The sequence below is a fragment of the Nannobrachium achirus genome (genome assembly GCF_963921795.1).
Source record: "Nannobrachium achirus genome assembly, chromosome: 8".
NCBI classification, from domain to species: Eukaryota; Metazoa; Chordata; class Actinopteri; order Myctophiformes; family Myctophidae; genus Nannobrachium; species Nannobrachium achirus.
The window spans coordinates 4,185,089-4,190,492 of NC_137817.1; positions in this window are offsets into that span (position 1 = coordinate 4,185,089).

Here is a 5,404-nt window from a genome sequence, read left to right on the forward strand (position 1 = left end):
CATCATTAACTCTCCTATCACTTTCCCTTGTTTGTGATTCTGCCAGTCTGTCTGTAAGTAGTGTGCAGACAGACTGGCTGCTTTGACCCCTGGTGTCCTGTGGATGTCGCTGTTGTTCTTCTGTGTTTAATTTCATCTCTAGTCTCTTATGGTGAAACATAAATGCAGGCTAGTCTAGGACACGATTTAGGAGGGAATCTGGACGACATTCAACAAGAAACAAGTCTCTAGCCATTTAGTTCCTCCTTGGACAGGGCTGGATTAACACCTCAGAGGGCCCCTGGGCACTGAAGCGCGAAAGGGCGCTTTGTAGGCATATGTTGGCATGTAGGTCCAATATAACATCTGCAGCAGCAGTTGGCTCAGCGCGGCCCGGCGGAGTTTTAATCAGTTGACTTGACTTTCATGAAATATTGTACATTTTACTTAACACACAATTGGCACTTTTCAGCAGCATTCACACAGCATTTGTTTCAGGGGGTGGTGGACATCATTTATTTCATTCTGATAAAAAAAAAAGATAAAAAAAATACATTTTTTTCTTCTTTTTTTTGGAGGGCCCTTGATGCCCAGGGGCCCCTGGGCACATGCCCAAAGTGCCCATATGGTAGATCCGGGCCTGTCCTTGGAGATTGTCATAACAGAGAGGAGATCTACCCATATTGTACAGAACACAGATCATTTAGACAAATTAATCATAGATAATGCAAATAATCTATCTATACATGTTAGATGTATATAAATGCATATATTCTGACTTCCTGGGTTTCAGACAAAACAAAAAATAGCCTATGTCAAAATATTAGATCAGACATTTGCAACAATATTTAGTGAAAGATTGGTTGATTTTAAAGGCAGGGCAAGTGATATTTCTTTGCTCTGATAAGTGTTAATTATCTCTATATTCTGATATACTCATTGCTATAGAGTGTTTGTTCAGTAACATGAGTCTCATTTGTCTCTCCAGCTCTTTAGTAAACACAAATGCATTTCTGGGTCGGGATACCAATTGTATCCAATGAGGAGAGAGAACTCACACAGGATACAGATTAAACAGGAGTAATTGGAAGTGATGACACAGATACATTGGCAGATAAAGTTAGAACTGAACACTATACAATTAAAGCAGACAAAACTAAACTTGGCACAGGAAAACACACATGGAGATGACATGAATCTTGTCAAGGAGCTACTAGCAGCCAGCAAAAAAGCAATAACAAGATTGTGGTATAGAAGTGACTCCCCAATTTGTGAGCAGTGGCTGTGCATTGTGGAGGAAATTTATTTAAAGGAGAGATTTAGGCTACACACAGACTCAGGATACAGGAGGGGTTGTTTCTTGAAAAATTTAAGAAATGGACTGAATACAAGACCCGGAAGAATGACATCAGGGAGGATTGAAAAGGACTCTAATATGATAATGAAAAAAAAAAAGCTGAAAAAGCCTGAAAAAAGTATTTCTTTTTATTAGCTGGAGCTGGGGAGACAGGGAGACAGACCCCTACTGAACAACAGTCAATGATTACTATCACAATGTAGTGCTTTAGCCTTATAACAAAAAATATTTTGTTTTAACAATACATATCACTAATCACTTCCATATAGCTTTAACTTAATATAACCTGTCTGCAGCTCAGTACATTCATCCATTGTTCAGTCCAACAGGTTTTACAACTCAGAGATAATATCTTACCTTGTTTCACCATGTAGTCTGGAATGACAGCTAGAGATAAAATGATACAAGATCACTCCTTCTGTGTGTCTCTCTCTCTCTATGTCTCTCCCTCTCTCTCTCTCTCTCTCTCTCTCTCTCTCTCTCTCTCTCTCTCTCTCTCTCTCTCTCTCCCTCTCTCTTTCTCTTCATCTCTCTCTCTATCTCTCTCCACCACTATCTCTCTTACTCTTTGCCTCCCCCATCTCTCTCTCTCTCTCCCTCTCTCTCTCTCTCTCTCTCTCTCTCTCTCTTTCACTTTAAGATGAGTCCATGTTGAACACAATAACAAGCTGCAAATCTGTCCTTGTGTTGATTTAGATTGATAGCCTGTGTCTATAGTAACGATTGAGTTAAAACACACACACACACGCACGCACGCACGCACGCACGCACACACACACACACACACACACACACACACACACACACACACACACACACACACACACACACACACACACACACACACAGCTTCTGAAGTGCAGACTGTTTGGTATGTAAGTAATAGATGTGATTGATTATGATCAATTCAGTCACTGTATGTACATTTAGGTAATTGTTTTTACGGTATTATTACTATTGTATTACATTTTGTAACACATTTAGTTTTATAATAGTTTGATATTCATCATGGTATGAAGGGGGCCGGACAAAATAAGCGCTTGCTTCTCCCTGTCCCTTCTTGAACACAATCTTTTTGAAACTGATGATGGTGAATGTGATGTATAGTTTTCTGTACTGTTCTATTTGTTCAAGATAAATAAAGATCAAATAAAATAAAATAAAAAAATAGAGAAATACATATAATCAACATAATATGCTCTTTTTATTTAGTGACCAATAGAAAACCATGCAAACCTTCCAATTTCATAAAACCATATGTTAGTAAGTTAAAAGGGACAGATGGCACATACAGAATTGTTACAAGGATAAAAGCGTGGTAATAATGTCTTCCAAACATTCATAAAGAATCAGTCACAAGGGAATGTGTACAGAATATCCTGTTTGTTTTGTGTGAGTTAGAAACATAGCTAGCCTAAACAACACAGCTGTTAATAACTACATGACCAGAGATATCATTTAAATATTCTGTTCTGATAATGTTTACAATAATTATTTTTCTCAACATCCCTACACAGAGGGATAATCTCAGTTGTTATATAAAGCAAAATAATTGGACAATCTGGAACCAAGCGTGGAACATGAAAAGCGTGAACTGACTTCAATTCAACTTCATTCATTGTCTTCAAACAGGATCTTAAGGAGCTACCGGTATAGTCAACGTTTTCTTGAAAAACGGACGCTAAAATAAAACTAATGTTTCGAAAATATTTTATTAAAAAGATTAAGCTTCACATTAGTGTTTCTATTCAAAAATGACCACAAAAAGCTTAAAATAATGATAAAACAATCATTTTGGCCATTGTCATTGTCTATTCTTTTTGATAAGGGATATAAACAAAGTCGGTCTGACAATGGCAAAAATGATTATTGTATCATTATTTTACGCTTTTTGAATAGAAACACATATATGAAGAGAAATCTTTTTTGATAAAATATTTTCGAAACATTTTTATTTTAGTGTCCGTTTTTCAAGAAAAGGTTGACTATAGCTCCTTTAAGACTTGACGTGCAGTCATGTGTCTCTTTCTCAAAATGAGATGTTCCTCTGACAGAGTCTGAGCCTGTCAACAGGACGGTGAAATCCTGGCCTTTAATGGGACCTCCCTGCTGAACAAGACACAATCAAACGGAAACACAAACACGTCACCCGAACCCCCCGTGGGTGCCTGGCTCTCCTGCTTGTTCTTAAGGAGTGCCAGCATGTCTGTTGTCTGTCTGTGGTCCATGTGAGGGAACGCTAGACGCTGTCTTTTCACCCAAACGGAAGAGGAGAGACTTAACGAGGCTTAACGAGCACTTTAATGAGCCTGTGATGAGGGGCTCAGCTGTCCCGTAAGCCTGGGCCCTTTCAGCAGGGAGACAGTACACACCTCTGGGTCGCTGTGGGTGGTACTGAGCATGGTCAGCTCCCACTGTAGAGGTTGTACTGGTCAGCTCCCACTGTAGAGGTTGTACTGGTCAGCTCCCACTGTAGAGGTTGTACTGGTCAGCTCCCAGTGACCAACAGTAAGACTGTGGTTGTACTGGTCAGCTCCCAGTGACCAACAGTAAGACTGTGGTTGTACTGGTCAGCTCCCAGTGACCAACAGTAGTAGACTGTGGTTGTACTGGTCAGCTCCCAGTGACCAACAGTAGAATACTGTGGTTGTACTGGTCAGCTCCTATAGTGACCAACAGTAGTAGACTGTGGTTGTACTGGTAAGCTCCTAGTAACCAACAGTAGACTGTGGTTGTACTGGTCAGCTCCTAGTAACCAACAGTAGACTGTGGTTGTACTGGTCAGCTCCTATAGTGACCAACAGTAGACTGTGGTTGTACTGGTCAGCTCCCAGTGACCAACAGTAGTAGACTGTGGTTGTACTGGTCAGCTCCTATAGTGACCAACAGTAGTAGACTGTGGTTGTACTGGTCAGCTCCTATAGTGACCAACAGTAGTAGACTGTGGTTGTACTGGTCAGCTCCTATAGTGACCAACAGTAGTAGACTGTGGTTGTACTGGTCAGCTCCTATAGTGACCAACAGTAGTAGACTGTGGTTGTACTGGTCAGCTCCCAGTGACCAACAGTAGAAGACTGTGGTTGTACTGGTCAGCTCCCAGTGACCAACAGTAGAAGACTGTGGTTGTACTGGTCAGCTCCTAGTAACCAACAGTAGTAGACTGTGGTTGTACTGGTCAGCTCCTAGTAACCAACAGTAGTAGACTGTGGTTGTACTGGTCAGCTCCTAGTAACCAACAGTAGTAGACTGTGGTTGTACTGGTCAGCTCCCAGTGGCCAACAGTAAGACTGTGGTTGTACTGGTCATCTCCCAGTGACCAACAGTAGACTGTGGTTGTACTGGTCAGCTCCCAGTGACCAACAGTAGTATCTGTGGTTGTACTGGTCAGCTCCCAGTGACCAACAGTAGTAGACTGTGGTTGTACTGGTCAGCTCCTATAGTGACCAACAGTAGTAGACTGTGGTTGTACTGGTCAGCTCCTATAGTGACCAACAGTAGTAGACTGTGGTTGTACTGGTCAGCTCCTATAGTGACCAACAGTAGTAGGCTGTGGTTGTACTGGTCAGCTCCTATAGTGACCAACAGTAGTAGACTGTGGTTGTACTGGTCAGCTCCCAGTAACCAACAGTAGTAGACTGTGGTTGTACTGGTCAGCTCCTATAGTGACCAACAGTAGTAGACTGTGGTTGTACTGGTCAGCTCCCAGTGACCAACAGTAAGACTGTGGTTTGTACTGGTCAGGTCGGGTGAATGAGCGTAATGTTGATGAAGAAAGAAAGGTAAGATAAAATAATACCATTGTGGGCTCAACCTTGCCTGGATAGTATATACTGGGAGTACATTTAACATTTTGGTGCCAATTCACCCTTTGTCAAGTCCCGCCCGTTGTCCTGCCCCTCTTCGCACCCATTGGTTGCTGTGTCTTGGTGGGACAAAAGTCCTTTCTCTCCATCCACTAACATTGAAATTCAGTTGCTTCTTATTGTGATTTTGTGAATTCAATTCTCATTTTAAACTTGGTTTCAGTAAAAAGGAGCCTCTCAGGTGCACTAAAGTGACTGGGCATGT